This window comes from Arvicanthis niloticus, chromosome 24 (assembly GCF_011762505.2).
Source record: "Arvicanthis niloticus isolate mArvNil1 chromosome 24, mArvNil1.pat.X, whole genome shotgun sequence".
NCBI lineage: Eukaryota > Metazoa > Chordata > Mammalia > Rodentia > Muridae > Arvicanthis > Arvicanthis niloticus.
The window spans coordinates 9,114,884-9,133,345 of NC_133432.1; the positions used below are offsets into that span (position 1 = coordinate 9,114,884).

Sequence of the window (18,462 nt, forward strand, 5' to 3'; positions counted from 1 at the left end):
AAACCTATCTCAGAACAAACAAACAAAAAAACAAACAAAACAAAAGACCAGATCTTACCTTGTACTTGAACCCTGTCTCCATTTTTGTTTTCCTTATTGGGTTTTTGCTTTAAATTCTAAAACTTTTGTGGGGGTTGGTATCATCATCATCATCACCACCACCACCACCATCATCACCATCATCACCACCATCACCATCATCAACATCATCACCATCATCACCGTTGTCATCGTCATCCGTCATCCTAGTTATGGGAGTGAAGCCCTGGCCTCTTTCAAGCTTCCCCAGCACTCGACCCCATCCCCGCCCCACCCCCAGCCACATCTCCAGCCGCAAAATGTGGATTATCTGGTTACAGAGATTTGGAGTTTGCAATCTGGATTGTGTAGATCCAGTTCTTCCAACTTCCTGTCCCTGCGTGCTCCTCTGCGCCGGACTTCCTCTGCGAGGCTCTGCGGGTGACCCCGGTTTCAGCCTCATACGCTTGATAGGTACAGTCCTGCCTAGAGCACACAGCGGCTCAGAGAGGTCCAGAGCATCGCTGAAGATCACCAGCCCAGCAGGCGGGAACTGGTGCCTGGCCGGGCTTTCTTGGCAGAGAAGCAGAGACAGAGGGACGTGGGAATTTCCCAATTGGGAACCACAGAGCTGAAGCAGGGGACTGACCCATGAGGGGCGTCCAAGTAATTTCTGGAGGGCGTAGTTCCCAGCCTGGTTTCCTAAGAAACGTTGGGGTGACTCAGGGCGCACAGGAGGGGAGCGCGCTGTGAGCAGGGAAGTCATAGTAATGAGCGGAATTGCGTTTAATGGGGTTCGCACGGATAGAGCAGAAATCAAATTAGAACCTAATTGGCAGGCGCGAGGCAGAATGTGTGGCGCAGCCTCTGGGGACCTTCAGGACCCGGGGCCGCCCCGCCCCACGGGGGACCTGAGACCCGGGAAGGCAGGTGACCTTGATCCGCTCCAGAGCGCAGCTTAACTCGTTCTCTAGGTTGATTTGGGAGAGAAAAAGGGCGAGGGCCCAGGGGAAAGAAGGGATGGTGGAGGGACCAGAGGGTCCAGAGAGACCAGAGGCAGAGAGGGTCCTCGGTTTACCCAGGGCTACCCCTCCGCCTGCCTGTGTGGAGCTAAAAGTCTTCAGCCAGCCCCAGCTAGTTGGAGATCCTTCCACAAACACTGCGCTATCTTCCTTTGCTTTTCTCGCGTGTTCTGAAGGCGCCTTAAGCTTCCCCGGAGACGCTTGACGATTCTAATAGTTTTAATGCCCGAGACGCCTTGGAGAGTTTTCGCGGGCAGGTTTTTGCACCGGGACAACATTTTTTTTTTTCTCTGTTGTCTTTCCCCTCGGATGTCTTAAAAGGCGCCCCTCTGTAGGCTCTTCTTTCTCCTAGAGGTTGGGGGGCGAGGGGGCGGTTCAAAAGGGAGCGAGGCACCTGTAAATCCACAGCTGAGCTGAGGGGCTTTGGGGAAATATTTAATGCATTGCTTCCTTCCTGCTATACGTGGTGTCTGCCCCTTAGAACTGCTTCTTCTTTCTGTATGCGCACGCCGGGGGCACTCTTGGGTGTCAGAGGTCAACCTTGATTTTTGAGACGGGGGTCTCCTGATGATCCTCCATCATGGTTTGCCCGCCACTTAAGCTCCTGCCCTGATTGTTCCCTCAGTGATGAACTGTGACCTGGAAGTGAAGTCAAACCCTTCCTTACCCCAAGCTGGTTTTGGTCACCACGTCTGTCACAACAGAAAAGCAAACTAGAATGAATAAAGTCAAGCTTGATTCTTTGATGCACGACTTCTCAGAGCCTTTCACAGGCTCATGGGCACACAACTGTCCGACGGTGCTGGTAGCAAGAAGCATTCTCCTAACACGCGCAGTCGTGAAAGCTGTTCTGTGTTTCTACCGTGTGGGTCCTGGGTTTGAACCTATATATAATTGGGTTTGGTGGTAAAGGGCCTTTATCCACTGAGTTTTCTTGCTACCTTCATGCTTGTTTTTTGACATAGGGTCTCATGTAGCCCAAGCTGGCCTCCTACTTGTTCTGGATGGCCTTGACAGTTCTGTCTCCGTCTCCTTGCCTCATTCTTTTTTTTTAAAAAAAAAAAAACAGGCCTCACAAAGTTGCCCAGGCTGGTCTTGAACTTGCAATCTGCCCACCTTGCCCTACCCCTCTATCTAAATATCAGGATTTACCAGCCTGAGCTATGAGGTCCAGCTGATTTTTTTTCTTTCTTTCTTTTCTTTTCTTTTCTTTTCTCTTCTCTTCTTTTCTCTTTCTTTCTTTCTTTCTTTCTTTCTTTCTTTCTTTCTTTCTTTCTTTCTTTCTAGACAAGGTCTCAGTCTGTAACCCAGGCTGGCCTCACAGATGTGATCCTCCTGTCTCCTGCCTCAGCCTCCCAAGGGCTGCAACCACAGGCTAGCCTCTCTATGCTCCTCCACTTGCCTTGTTGCTCACTTTTCCTGTTTGCACACCAAAGAGGGGTTAGCTTCGGCTCCAACTAGCCAGTTAATGAGCATCCCTGGGCTCTCCAGAGACAGAGAGAGTTCTAAGACAAGAGCAGAGGCTTGTCCCTGGGGCAGAAGGAAGGCAGCCAAGGACATCACCCATCAGTTCTCAGAGGGAACTCAGGCACCAGTGTCTGCCCTCGTGTTCAGACTATGGGTACCCTAGGTTCTAGGGCTTAGATGTAAGGAGGGAGGAAGCTGTTAACAATCTGAGTATCATTCATTGCCCAGGATCAACAGATTCACTCGGACAACCTTAGTGGGGCTCCAGAAGCAACTACTCTATTGTTTCCACTCTGGTCTTAGAGTATAACCAGGGGGACCTGGATGGATGGTCATCTGTCATCCCTGACTGTTGTAGTAATTATTTTAAAAATGGCCACCGGTCAAGCTGACTATCTAATCTTCAGCATCTCTGCCTAGCTCAACCACATGACCAGAGGCCATGTGCATGCCACAGCTAGAAACGGCCAGCCAAAGACACCAGCCCTGCCACCCACAAGACGCCAGCATGGGAGATGGCTCTGCCAGTCTTCCATCCTGTCTCTGCAAGACTGAGCAGTGCCCAGACCATCCCGACAAACACACGGGCTTGGTACAAATGAGACTCTAATGCTTAAATTATCCAAAGGCTTATATATTTAGTAATGATCAATAACAAGATACCCTTACAATCAGAGGTGTAACCCAATACCCAACCTAGATATACCAACTACCTTTGATTGCTACAGACAAGCTAACATCAGCCTCCATGTCCACTTCTCTCCTCCTCTCTTCTCCTCTCTTCCCTAGCTCCTCCTCTTCCTTCTCCTCTTCCTCTCCTTCCTCCTCTTCCTCTCTTTACTCCTCCCACCATAGCTCCTCCTATACTAGACCACAGAGTTGAGACATCTCAGTCAGTCCTGGCTGCAGAAAAACAGCAGACTTTGGTGAGTCCTGGGTATCTCACTGAGTGGATGGACCCCATGTCCTCAGTGGAGTCCAGCTGTCTCTCATGTACCTGTCGGCCTCTCACTGTCAAAGACAAAATCTAGGGGATGCACCTGGGTTGGACCAGGGTCGTCACAACACATGGTGTGGCTGTGAAGAATCGTGTGGGCCAGAGCCCAGGGGCTCATCACCCAGTGCTGGCTGAAGTATCTTTGGCATCCTCAGTGGCTGAAGTCTCTTTGGCATCCTCAGACAATGCACACCACAGCATGCCAGCATCTAGTAAGATCCACACCAGGAGAACCTGAGGCACACAGTAGCAGCAGCAGAAAGAGTACCCCAGAGGTACTCATTCTGCAAATCAAGGATCCAAAACACTGCATGCTGCATGACAGAAACCTCAGTGCGACCTTATGGGAGGGGTTTTGATCCACACACAGGTGGTGCAAGGCCCTGGTGTCCATCTCTAGCACCCCAAAGAAATATAAAACAACAACAAAAAGCAGGCACACTAAAAGCATCCAACAAAGTCATTCTCACTTCAGGCTGTGTGGATGAAGCATATTTGAGTCATGACTGACACCCTCCTTGTGTATTTGCAAGTATTCTAAAATCAAAAAAATACCCCCAAAGACACACCCCTGACTGTCTCCTTGCAGTGCAGATAAGAACATGGAACCTGTGTCTACACATCTGAGTGAATTGCCTACCACCGATGTCGTTACACACTTAAACAAGGCAAGAACATGAAGTGATCGTTGGTTTACGTGTGAGACTCTAGAGTTCAGGCTGGTTTCAAACAGTGTCCCCCTGCCTCTGCTCCCCAAGTGCAGGGGCTCATGATCACTTCTAGCTGTCTACAGTGTCAATGTGGGGGACTGTCGAGTGGACTCAGTGAGTAAGGGTGATTGCTGCCAAGCTTGACAACCTGAGGTCGATACCCAGGACTCACATGGTAGAAGGAAAGAATTCACTCCTGCAAGCTGTCCACTGACCTCCACACAGACCATGATAGCAGCACATGAACATGTCTATGCAACACACACACACACGCACACACACACACGCACACACACACACACAAGCATGCACACACGCAAGCATGCACACACACAAGCATGCACACACATGCACACACACACACGCACACACACGCACACACACACACACAAGCATGCACACACGCAAGCATGCACACGCAACATGCACACACGCATGCATACACACACACACACAGCATAATAGAAATTTTAAATTAAAAAATGTGAATCAGCTGGGCGGTGGTAGCATATGCCTTTAATCCCAGCACTTGGGAGGCAGAGGCAGGCGGATTTCTGAGTTCGAGGCTAGCCTGGTCTACAGAGTGAGTTCCAGGACAGCCAGGGCTACACAGAGAAACCCTGTCTTGACCCACCCCCCCCCAAAAGAATGTGACTCTGATTCATGTGTGTTATATCAAAAGTTTTCAATCAGCCAAGCAGGGACCCCTTTTATGTTCTTTCCATCTTCACCGTCCCCACTGTACCCACCTCCCTCCATGTCGGAGAAGTTCTTCCCATTTAAAAGGTGAGGAATTGATTTCCAAGGACTGCCTGGCTAACGGGTAACAGAGGCAGGGTTTGAATTCCTGAGTGAGTCCATTTGACTCCTAAGCCTGTGACATCCTCTCCGCACCTCGTGGTTAAGGAGCCGCCTTTTCCATACAAGTAGATTTCCCAAAAGATGATGTCATCAGGTCCTAGCCTACAGCCCCATCCACCTCCCCTCCATCTATATCTGAAACTGCTTGATTTCAATGAGTCCCCGCCAGGCACCAGGGACAGTGTCAGCTCTGAGGGAAGCAGGGATGCCGAGGGTCTATCATCAGAGGTGAAGCCAGAGCCAGGCAGGGGATGAAGCCACAGAGCATAGAAGATGGGGGACCATGAGGAGGGAATTCTTGGCAATGCACAAAAGGTTGGAATGCAGGGTTGGCTACCTATGGGAATGGGGTTTCCTTTTGGGGTGCCTGCTGTCGCTATGATAAAATACTCTGACCAAAGCAACTTCAGGGAGAAAAGGGTTTATTTTGCTCAGAGTTTCAAGTTACAATCCATCATGTTTGGGAAGTCACTGAAGCAGGATCCTGAGGGAGCTGGTCACACCACATCCATCCACAGTCAGGAAGCAGAGAGTCATGGGTGCAGACCACTGCTCAGCCCCCTGAAGCAGGAGGGGTCTGGGGAGAGGGCCCATAGCCCACACAAAGGCGCCAAGCAACAAAGTGCTAAGAATTTGAGTCCTTCATGGACACTGGCCTGATTTTCCAGCACTCAGAAGGCTGAGGCCAGAGGATTGCAAACTCCAGACCAGCCTGAGCTATACGGTGAGAACTTGTCTTTAATAAAGGTATGTGTGAGAGAGAAACCATTGGTAGCTATGTGGATAAGGGATTTTGAGTTCCCCAAGAACATGCGAACAGCCACCAACAGTGCAAGCTCACAACTGGAGCCGGCATGAGCTGAGCGTGAGGACCACATGGGAAGGAATCAGGGTCTGGAGTCAGCCCTCAGTCAGAACCAAGACCACCCCTCTTTGGCACTCTGGCTTTTGCAGATGATCTAAGATTCCCAGCACAGCCAAAGAAGTCACACCCAGAGAACACAAAGACTTCCAGAGCCTGGTGCTGTAGAGCGGAAACCAGCAAGTGCCAAGCTGACAGTTTCGGACAGCTGGTACAGTTACCTTCTATACACATCAAAAGCCAGTCCCATTCTACCCATTCCATCCTCTGACCCTGAACCCAAAGATCCTGCCTACTCGGGGCACAGAGTCTCATCCCAGCTCTCAGGCACACACACCTGCCTCTGTGACCCCACAATAGCTCTAAAGTCAACCAAACATTGGCGCTTGAAACTCACAGCTCCCTCCCTGGTTTCTGCTGTGATGTGGTCATTATTCAGTGAGTTCTTTTGATTAATTATTTTCCCTCTTTGGACAGTAAGCACCAAGAAGATAGGGATTGTGGATTCATTCGTGAATTCAGAGCATTTAGAGGGTGGAGGTGTGGCCCAGTGGTAGGATACAAATATTGTTCTAGCATGTGCAAGGCCCCAGTACTGACAGACCAATAGATGATAGATGATTGATAGATTTTAGGTAGATAGATAGATAGATAGATAGATAGATAGATAGATAGATAGATGTTGATAAATAGGTAAATGATAGACAGATGATAGATTGGTAGATGATAGTTGAGGGAAGATAGAAATAGGTGGATAGAATATAGATTATAGAAAGATAATAGATAAATGATATACATATAGATAACAGATGACAGATACATGGATAATAGATGATAGATAATGATGGTTAAACTAATTGAAATAAGTATTTGTTTTAGAGTTGGGTATGACCCACACCTCTGTGACCCCAAAACTTGAGAGGTAGAACAAGAGAATCAGAAATTCAAGATCCTTTGCAGTTACATAAGACTGTTCAAGGCCAGCCTGGGAATTGTGAGACTGTCTCAAAAACAACAAACACCCACAAAAACCTAAGCAGTTTTAAGGTCCAGCGGGCAGCCTGCTTGCTGTTCAGCATGAGGACCTGAGTTCTGACCATTCCTCCCAGAACTGGTGAGGTTGAGGCAGGAGGACTGAGAATTTGGGGTCAGCCTGTGCTATAAGAGACCTTAATTGGGAAAAAAATCTGTTATAGTTGGACATATGAGTTTTCTGCTTTTCAGTTTAATTAACAAGTCTCTCAAATAGACTGAGCTAGAGGCTGCTGCATCTTACAGCAAGAAGTGACATCTGTCTGTGGAGCCTCACCCGTTTGCAGTTACAGGATTGGAGCCCTGGGCTGTTTTTGATGCCCACAAACCCTGTGACACCCCTCTTGTCTAAGGTGGGGCCCTCACCTCTCTAATGATGGCTTAAGTGACTTCCCTTAGTGAGTCATTTCTAAGGAAGGGATGTGGCTGAGGCACAGAGAGACTTCCAGGGCTGGGTCACTCAGTTCACCATGGCCTCTTCTGCCTACTTCTAGGTCATGCACAGGAGAGGAGTCAGCAGTCACATGACAGACACAGTCAGCCAGTCCTGAAGTTCTATGTAAAGAGGAACTAGCCAACCCACTAAGAGGAAGACCCTTTTTGTCAGCTTCACACAAGCTAGAGTTATCCAGGAAGAGGAACTCCAGCTGAAAAGATACCTCCATCAATAGGGCATTTCTTAACTAGTGATTGATAGGAAAGGGCCCCGCCCATTGTGGGTGGAGCCATCCCTGGGCTGGTGGTCCTGGGTTCTATTAAAAAAAGCAGGCTGAGCAAGTAATGAGAAGCAAACCACTAAGCAGCACCCCTCCATGGCCTCTGCCTTAGCTCCGGCCTCCAGGTTCCTGTCCTGCTTGAATTCCTGTCCTGACTTCCTTCAGTGATAGATTGTGACCTGAGAGTTGTTAGCTGGAAAAAAGCCTCTCCCCCTCAAGTTGCTTTTAGTTATGGCATTTATCACAGCAGCAGAAAGTAACTAAGCATTAGAGCCCGGCCCCCACAAAGGTTTCCCACCATGGCCACTCCAGGTCACCTCTAGCCTGTGACTTCCTCAGACATCTGATATAGAACAACCATCTCTCTTGGACCCCAACCTTGTGGCTCCTAAGGCTTCCAGAGAAACAGCCAGGGAGTGTGTTGTGTAGCTGTAGATAACCAATGCAAGCCAGACCCTGGCTGGGCCCTGGTTGTTTTGTCCTAAAATGGAGATTTAAAGACCACACAAGACTGAGAAGACATCTTGGAGAACGTTTAGCTGAAGTTCTATGTGAAGGGGCAATAGCCAGCGGCCCCTTCAGCAGACCCACTGAGTCTGCTTCAGTCACATGGTCGCTGCTCAATCAAAGCTGCTATTATTGTCTGCTGAGTTCCGGTTGGCTATGTAAGAGACAGGATGACCTGGTTTTCCACCCCTGGAACAGTGCTAGGAAGGGATGAGCCTCCAGGAGGGTTGATGGTTGCTGAGGGGGTAAGGCTTGTTTGTATATTAGTGTACATATTTTCACATTCCTCCAATGTCCCCTCTGCCAAGGTTAATGGACTCTATGATAATCAAAACCATCAGGAGTCGGGGAGGCAAGGGTGTGATTATGTCTCAGCAAAGTGGTAGAATGTTGTGATCTTAAGAACAGCCCTTAAGGCTGTGGGAAAGAACACTGAAAACATGAGTTCGAAAACATCATTTCTCAGCTATGCAAAATATAAGGATGCAAAGTAAACTGTGTAAGGAGATTCACAGATCTAAAAGAACAGAGGCAGCTGCACTGTGAGCCAGCTTGTCAGAAAGATACATAGACAAGCAGATATAAAGGTGGGCAGATTCCTGAGTTCAAGGTCAGTCTGGTACAAAGGGAGTTTAGGCCCAGGCCCAGGCATGGTAGGAATATTAATTTCAGAGCTGGGTCCCACCCAGCTAGCTTATTGTCTGTGCTTGTGCTTGCTGTTTCTTTCTAAGAATCAAGGAGCTGGGGCTATGGGATGCTGATTCATGGGATAATCAAAAGGGAACCTGGGGTAATGACAGAATTGATATGTAAATTAAAGACTGGGCTTTTCATCTGCAGGAGCTAAGCTATCCAGAGAGGTTTCAGAATTGCAAGAAAGTTATCTGTAGCAGAGAGCTGTCTGGAGAATTCCAGAGAAAGCAGAGCATAGAGAGAGCAGCCAGGTTTGAGTAGAGCACAGGCTGTCAGTTTGTAAATCATGAATTGACTTCCAGTTGCTTGTTTTACTGCTCCCAGACACCTCTTCTCTCAGAACCCCTCTCCAAGAAGAGGCTGTGTCCTTCCCCACTCCCTCTTCCCCTCCTTCCTCTCTTCCCCTTCCCCCTCATAGTTTTTATCTCCTTGGCCTACCTCCTTTTCCTCCCTTTCCCCCTCCTTGACTTTCTCTTCTTGTCCTAACTCCTCTCCCTCCTTCTCCCCTCTTCTCCCCTCTTCTCCCTCCTCCTCTCTCTTCTCCTCCCTTCCTCTTCCTCTTCCTCTTCCTGTTCAGGGTAAAATAGTCATGGAAGGGAGTCCACTTCCAGGTAGCCATAGATAGAGCTGTCAGGAGTGGAAGATCCTCTGGGTCCCACCACATACCCCCTTATCCTGTTGGTTCTCTCACAGGCTAGAATGAACCAGGCCCTTCTAGAATGTTCTGTATCAACTGGCCCAGCTCAAGCTTGAGGCTATACTCCCATGACTGTCATTGATTTGGACATGAGAGGATTCTCTCTGCACATGGTTGTCTCTTTTCTGGGTTCCTTATAGACTTGCACTCACAGAGAGGGGAGTATAGGCTCCTCTAGATGCCTATGATGGCCTGTAACTACTGTACTCTTATACTGGGCTCTAGGTTGGGGGATGGGCCCTTGCTGAATTGCCCCACTCTGGCTGGTGAAGGCATCTTGGCCAATCAAAGCTTCAAGAACAGAGTGGTCTGGCCCCAGTACAGTGAGTCTTGGACAATGCACCAGTAACCAGATGCCTCAGTTTCCTTATCTGTCAAGTGGGGTCACAGTACTCAGACTGGTACTACCTACCTATTAGCCACCAATAAGGGGGTTCCTAGAGAAATCTTCAACTCTCAGAAGTGTCGCGTAGATGTGGCTGTGGCTTCCGCACCATAGTGTGTGTCTGCGACTATCTGAAAGAGCGCTTCCACAAACAGTACTGACTGTTCAGAGTAATGGAGACCCTGGACACAGACCCTTCAGAAACACCGGTGCAACCGTGCCACTAGGTTGAGTTTCAACACTAAAAATCGCCAGAGGGCTATGCAGCTTTTGCTCCAGCCCCTGTAATATTTCTCTGTCCTTTTTTTTTTTTTTTGTTAATGGCTTGGGGGTTTCGGCACTGTTTTGCTCAGCCACGCGGGGAAATGTTTAATGAATCCTGTGAATATTCATTAATACTTTCTGATGGGGGAGGCCCTGCTGCCGTCCAGCGGGTCTCTGAGCACCAGGGTGGGGAGAGCAGCACACCTCCTGATTGGCCAGATTTGTTTTCCATTCTGGTTGCCCTATTTTCTGAGACCTCAGGGGGCTCGCAGGGCTAAGCGGGGAGGCAGAGCTGTTTCCCTGCTTGGTTTCCATAGGCTCAGAAAGGAGTTCTAGAAAAAGCCAGGCTGTGAAGCAGAAGATACAGAAACCCTGCATGTCCGCACCCGTGCTCTGTGCTCCGCGCACAGCAAGCTTCTGACCCTGCATCCTGCACCCGTGCTCCCGCAGGAGGCTCCTTGAAGACACCACCACACACAGACAGGGGAACCTATGCCGGGGTTGGGGGGCGGTGTGTGTGTGTGTGTGTGTGTGTGTGTGTGAAACTGAGACAGATGAAAACTGACACAAAGGCCTCCCAACAAGAGAATGGACGGTGAGAATACTCACGACAACAGATTGATATACAGAAAGAATGTGAATGACCCAGCCTGTGGAGTTAAAATGGTTGACTTTTTCAGTTGAGGTAAAAATTCACCTGTCACAAAGCTCTCCAATCCCTGTGTGCAATGCAGTGGTTTTTAATATATTCACCAGACTGTGCAATCATTCTGGCTATCTAATTCTGGGATGTTCTGTCATTTTCACTCTACATTACGTCTCCTTTTGGTCTACACCGCAGCTCTGGGAAACACCTAATCAACTTTCTGTGTATCCAGGACATTTGCAGTGAATAGAAACGGTGAATGCTTTGTGTCTGGATCCTTTCGCTTAGCACAACTTCAACGTTCCTTTATGTCATAGCATGATCAGTATTTTATTCTGTTTTACTCCAAACTGTGGGACGCCAAATAATGTCTCACAGTTTATGGGTGTACCACTATTTATGTCTCCACCCATCCATCGGTGGGAGCTTGGATTTTTATCCTGTTTTGACCAGAAGTATAACACACTGTGGCTTCCCTTTCTCCTCTTGCTAGGTCTCTTGCTTCTTGGAAAGCCAGTCGCCATATTGTGAGGATATCCAAGCAATCCTGTAGAGAGGCTCAAACCATGAGGAACTGAGACCCCGCCCCCAACCCCACCCCCGGAAATAGCTATGCGAGGTGCCATCTTGTTGGGGGAAAGGGTATTGTAGCCCCATTCAGCTTTAGTAACTACAGTACTAATTCCCAGAGACAGGTTTGCTGTGAGAAAACGCTCAGTTTGGGCGCTAACTTGCTACATAGGAACACATGACACCTTTGGTAGCCTGGGGACAGGTTAAGGACATGGTTACTATTCTCAACAGACAGTCTGCTGACACCCTGCCATCACTGTCTCCCAGATGACGCAGAAGCATCCCTAATGTTCTGGTCCACAGAATCTCAGCTTTGTTACTTAACTCCGTGGCCATCCGTGGGTCATTAATTCCCAGAATGTCAGTTTCCCCAACTCTTAAGTGGAGCGTAAGTAACATCTACCCTGGAAACACCGTATTCTTGGCTTTGATTTTTGTGTGATTTTAATAAAAAAGAAAAGCCATTTAAAGCCAGGCTCACACCTATGACTCCACCAGACTCTTAATTAATTATCACAGGATGCCTGGCTGGCTGGCATTTGTCTCTGATCTCCGTCTTTACAGAAATCATAAATCTGGCCTGATTACCACCTAGTGCACGGATTCTTCCCGAGGAGTCACAGCCTCTCTCTTTTATCTGTTCTCTAAAATACGATCCAATTTATAAAATCTTTGACTTACAGCTCGGCTAGAAGCCCGGCTGGTGTGTCAAATGATTCGTGGCGTATCCGCATCCCAGCAGCGCCGTGGGTCCCCACGAGCCTGGGATCTTCCCAACAGTCGAGGGTCCTGTCAGTGAGTCACTCCAGACTAGATGCAATTAGTTAGCATTCTCATCATCCCGTTTGAACATCTAATTCCCAACCCCACCCCCAGGAGTGTCAACATCCTCTTCACCACCACCGCCATCCACCCTCTCCTTGTGGGCAGCTAAGCCTTGTGCTCTTCTGGAATTCCCTCAAGGCACAGATCAGTGATCTTCACCCTCAGTTTCCCCAGCTGCAAACTGGGGAAGGATCCTTTCCCAAGCGGTACCCACGCCTTGCACAATTCATCACCTGGGCCCGGGGAAAGTACCTGGCTCACACTTGTAGACTCCCGAGATTATGCCTTTGTCCTCGTCACTTGCCGAGAACTCCAGTGATTCCTGTGTGGCCAACGGAAACGGGGAGGGGGGATGGGCGAGGCAGGGGTGAGTGGGTGGCTCAGTCAATAAAGTGTTTGTCTTGGAAGATGAGTCTGTTCTCTCCCCCAGAACCAATGTTTAAAAAGCTGGGTGTGGTAGCCTGTGCATGAAACCCCAATTTCAGGGAAGTAGACTTAGGTGGATCCCTGAGGCTCTCTAGCAGCCAGTCTAGCTTAACTGATGAGTCCCAGGCCAATGAGAGAGATGCTGCCTCAAAAGAGTGGGCGGTGCTCCTGATAGTGACACATAATGTTGTCACTCTTATGCTCCAGTGTGCATGCATGTGCGCGCGCGAACGCACTCACACACACACACTTTACAAAAGAAAGAGAGGCTCACCTACCATCCTTCCTGCAGGCTCCTTTTTAATCTGACAAGAGACACACAAACAGTACCTTTTAATTTTAGCTATACATATACATTATATACATATGCATTATGTACATATACATACTCATACGCAGATACATATACAATTTCTTTTTTCAAGATGGGGTTTCTCTATGTTGCCCTGGCTGTTCCGGAACTCGCTCTGTAGACCAGGCTGGCCTCAAACTCAGAGATCTGCCTGCCGTGCACCACCACACCTGGCTCTATTTTATACTCTTTAAATTTAATTTGTATTCATTCATTTGATTATTTTTCGGTGAAAGGCAGGGTTTTCTCTCATAGGTGTGTCAGAAAACACATGAAGATCAGAGGACAATATGCACAAGTCACTTATCAGGCTTGGCTGCAAGCAACTTTCTTGCTGAGCCATCTTGCTGGCCTTAGATATTTATTAATTTATTTTTGAGTCAGGACCTCAAATAGACCAGGCTAGCCTCCAATTCAACAAGTAATGAAGGATGACCTGAATCTCCCGATCCTCCTGCCTCTACCGCCTAAGCCCTGGGATCACAAGTGTGAAACCACAGCCAGCTGCACTTACAGAATAGAGAAATGTCTAGAGACAGATTAGATCCGTGGTTGCTTAGGGCTGAAAGGAGGAAGGTTGGAGATTGGGGGAGAAAGTATAAAATGTCAAAACGTCACGTCTGTCTCTCTCCAACCCACTGAGACACCTGTAGACAGGCATACCCCTGGAATGACAATGTCCATCCTCCCCCGACACACACCTGTGAGCACTGAAGGAGGTGTAGCATGGCAAGGGCAAGCTATTTAATGGGAACCGTGTTGACCGTAGGAGACTAAGGAAAAAGCAGGTGAAGTAGTCTGGGCCAGCAGATGGCTCAGAGGGTAACAACAGCAATGCCGCTCCTACGAGGACCCCAGTTCACTGCCCAGGACCCACTTAGGGTAGTTTATAGCTGCTTATAACAGCAGCTCCCTTTGCCTTCACAGGCACATGCACACAAGTGCACGTAAATAGTAAAAATAAATAAATAAATAAATAAATAAATAAATAAATAAATAAAATAAAAAATTTAAGATAGAGACTGAACTTGGAAGACAAAAGGCGAGGGGTGGACCCTTGGGAGAGTCACTTACAAGACACTCTCATCCTGTGCCCAAGGATAAGGACTGGGTGAGGATGAACAAACCGGGCAGCTGTGGAGCATGTTCGTTCTAGAACAGAGCCAGATGCCAAACACCAGACCCCATCAGGGTCATGGGATATCTGTCCACCATACAAGATTTCACCTTGTTACTTGGGGGTTCCTCGGAAGCGTCTAAGTTCAAACATGGCTGGTGTCAGATCTACCCGACATGGGTTGTTTTGAGGGACTGGGAATCCAGTGCTTTTTAGGATTTTAAAAACTTCTGTTACTGAGCTGTGTCCCCCCAAGCCCCCCAATCTTGAGGGCTCTACTTTAGGTGGACTGCTCCCCACTTCCACCTTTAGGGGACTGTCAGCATCATGTGATCTGTCTGGAATTGTCTCTCCTAATTTTGCTTCTAAAACTTCTGATTTTTTTGAAACCATCAAAGTATTTATAACAATTACACACACACACACACACACATACACACACACATACACACACACTACATACACACACGTTTAAGGCTGGACATGGTGAGACATGACTTTAGTCCCAGCACTCAGGAAGCATAGGCAGGAGGATGGATGGTTGTGAATTTCGTTCCAGCCTGGTCTACATAGTGAATTCTAGGACAGCCAGAACTACACAGTGTAAAAGTGAGTCTCTCTGTCTCTCTCTGTCTCTATCTGTCTCTGTTTCTCTCTCTGTCTCTCTCTCATACACACAAACACACAAACACACACACATACACACACAGAGAGAGAGAGAGAGAGAAGAGAGAGAGAGAGAGAGAGAGAGAGAGAGAGAGAGAGAGAGAATAAGATGCCTCCCAAGGTTTGATAGATAAGAGTACAGGAGACAAGGTGAGTCTGTCTCAGCCTGAGGGATGATATTAACCCAGCACCAGAGGCCTGTGGGAATGAGGGTATCATGAGGACAGCCCAAAGCCTCAGCACTGAAGGCCGGGGAATCCCCATCTGGCTGTGGCTTGGCTTTCTCTAACCTGTACAGTTCTGCTCCTCTATGCACATCTCAGGGGACGCCCTGCTCCAATCAGAATGCTGTTCTCACTGGGTCTAGTGTGTCTTCCTCCTTCGTGGTGGGACACAACTTGTCAACCCAGCAGTTGCTCATCACCTTGGAATCTTCTTCCCTTTGCCTCTCTTCTCTGTCTCTTCCCACATATCTCCTTTGGGCCATCAGAGAGGCTCCGCCAGACACTGCCCAGCCAAGGTGCCGCGCTTGGCTGATGATACCAACCTGCCCCTGCTTAGAACCCTCTGTGTTCCAGGCTTACTCCAAGCTGTATTCTTAGCCTTGACTCTGCAGAACCCCTTAAGTGAGGGTGAACTGGCCTTGTCCTGAGGGAACTGGGTATTGCCAAGGAGACAGGCCACAAAATACAGTTCCCTGGCCAGTGGGAGGAGGGTTGTAGATTTTGTGCTGCCTCATTCCCAGTACCAGGCTGTCCCTCTGCTTCCTCTGCTGGCCAGAGGGCTCCCACTCACTCATCGAGATTCACTTTGCGTGGCAAAGTGTCTGCCGCGCCTGCTTGAGGATCTCAGTTCTGATCCCAGAACCCCTCTGAAATGCCAGCTTGCTCGTAAATAACTGGGACCCCAGAAGTGAGGAATTCTCGGGTAGAAGGAAAACACACACACACACACACACACACACCACACGCACGCACACACATCACACGCACCCACGCACGCACGCACGGACGCACACGCGCACAAACACACGTTAAAAAAGTTAAAGGAAGAAGGAGAAGGAGGAGGAGGAGGAGGAGGAGGAGGAGGAGGAGGAGGAGGAAGAGGAGGAGGAGGAGAAGAAGAAGAAGAAGAAGAAGAAGAAGAAGAAGAAGAAGAAGAAGAAGAAGAAGAAGAAGAAGAAGAAGAAGAAGAAGATGATGATGATGATAGTTCAATCCAGGTGGCACAAGCCTTTAATCCTAACACTTGGAGTTCAACACCAACCTGGTCTACATAGTAGATTCCAGGCCAGTTTGCCTTCATAGCTAGACCCTGTCTCAGGAAACAAGCATACAAACACACCCTTCTTCATTCAGACTGATTGTTAATAATTTTTCTTTTTATCTTTTGAGATTATAATATAATTACCATCATTTCCCATTCCTTCCTCCCCTCCTCCTTCCTCCAAACCCTACATCAATATACCACACCTCTGACTCTCTTTCAAATTCATGGTGTCTTTTTTTCTTTTTCTTTAATTGTTGACACATAAGACTGTGTGTGGGGTGTGTGTGTGTGTGTGTGTGTGTGTGTGTATTCCTAAACATAGCCTCAGCCTAATTCTTATGCAATATATGTAATATTAATAAAATCGGAACTGACCTGCTTAAAGCAATAGGTAAGAACAGAGGTTCTCAGGAAATAGTCTGGCTTGGGCTCTGCAGGACTCCTTCCTCTTTGGGTTGCGGCAGGACTGGACTACACTTCCCAGCATCCTTTGCAAGTATATAGCCACATGACCCACCTCTACCCAATGAATGTGCATAGAAGTGATAGCCTGCGGAACATTTCCAGGACTGACTCATAAAGCCTTGTCCCCTGTGCAGGCTAATGCAGAAGGGGCGGAGGCTAAGAGGTGGGCGCCGCTTTTAACTGGAGGAGGTTGGAATACCAATAGGACCCACTGAAACATACTTGGCAAGCAGGGGCACCCGTTTGTAATTTTACCCAGTGTAGGATAAGAAGTAAGTGTCTGTGGTATCGGGTCACCAGCACTTGGAAGTCAATTTGTCACAGCAGCTGGCATTGGATTGGCTTACCTAATAGTCTGGTCCCGGCTGTTTGTCTCAGGGCTTCTTCATGGGTTCTCCAAGGGGCCCTGTGGGAACCCAGCCGGTGAGATGGATGACCTGGATTCAGGACCGCCATCCATTCCCCCTCCCCCCAAGAAGGGAGGGAGGGCGCCCCAGCTCTCAGCTCTTGAGTGGATTTAGTGAGATAATGTATTGTGGACGCTCCTGGGACTTGGCGAAAAGCATTTCAGACGTGAGTTATATTTAGTTATGAACAGTATTTCTGCATGTTGCTTCCAAGCCAAGTCTCTCTCCAGTGGCCACTCCACGGGAACCAAAGAAGCACTGAGGCAGTAAATCTGAAGACTCAAACCCCTCACTACCTCCTCCTCCAAGCCAGGCCAAGCCAGGCCGAACCTCTGTCCCCAGAGCAACACACCCCCACCCGGCCAGGATGAATATGTCTGGGCTATTTTAATTTTTTTTTTTTTTTTTTTTTTTTTTTTTGAGACAGGGTTTCTCTGTGTAGCCCTGGCTGTCCTGGAACTCACTCTGTAGACCAGGCTGGCCTCGAACTCAGAAATCCGCCTGCCTCTGCCTCCCAAGTGCTGGGATTAAAGGTGTGAGCCACCACCGCCAGGCATCCGCCTATTTTAAAACAGACAGGGAATAAGCTCCTCCTTCCCAAGAAATATTTATCATCCTCAGCTCTCTATTCCCTTCCTATTAAAAAAAAAAATCAGCTGAGAAATATCTGTATCTCTTCTCTAAACTGGGAAATGAGAGTTGTTTGGGTTATTTGTTTGGGTTTGGTTTGGTTTGGTTTGGTTTGGTTTGGTTTGGTTTGGTTTGGTTTGTGTGAGACAGGGTTTCTCTGTGTAGCCCTGGCTGTCCTGGAACTCAATCTGTCGACCAGGCTGTCTCAAATTCAGAGATCTGCCTGCCTCCAGAGTGCTAGGATTAAAAGCATGTGCCTCCACTTTTAGGCCTCTTGTTTGTCTGTCTGTCTGTTTTGTTTGTTTTATTGGCTTGTGTACTGGCTGGTTTTGTGTCTCAACTTGACTTAAGCTAGAACCATAAGAGAGGAAAGGGCCACAGTAGAGGAAATGAGATCCATCTGTAAGGCGTTTTCTCAATTTGTGATTGATGGGGACAGTCTAGCCCAGTGTGGGTGGAGCCATCTCTAGGCTAGTGGTCCTGGGTTCCATAAGAAAACAGGCTAAGCAAACAATGGGGAACAAGCCAGTAAGCAGGACCCCTCCATGGCCCCTGCATCAGTTCCTGCCTCTAAATTCCTGCCCTGCTTGGGCTCCTGTCCTGACTTCCTTTAATGATGAGCAGTAATGTGGAAATGTAAGCCAGAAAAGCCCTTTCCTCCCAACTTGCTTAAAAACCTTGATTAGGGGCTGGAGAGTTGGCTCAGAGGTTAAGAGCACTGACTGCTCTTCCAGAGGTCCTGAGTTCAATTCCCAGCAACCACATGGTGGCTCACAACCATAGGTAATGGGATCTGATGCCTTCTTCCAGTGTGTCTGAAGACAGTGACAGTGTACTCACATACATAAAATAAAT

At 48.3% G+C, this 18,462-nt stretch overlaps 1 long non-coding RNA gene across 1 annotated transcript; it reads right to left on the minus strand.

Moving 5' to 3' along the window:
- Positions 1-10,355: 10,355 nt before the first annotated feature.
- On the minus strand, positions 10,356-16,568 carry LOC143437668 (uncharacterized). The gene is made up of 5 exons (XR_013107013.1): positions 16,481-16,568; positions 12,980-13,006; positions 12,528-12,597; positions 12,132-12,260; positions 10,356-11,424 (listed from the first exon to the last, which is right to left on the minus strand). It is a non-coding gene; the product is annotated as an uncharacterized LOC143437668 (long non-coding RNA).
- Positions 16,569-18,462: the final 1,894 nt, after the last annotated feature.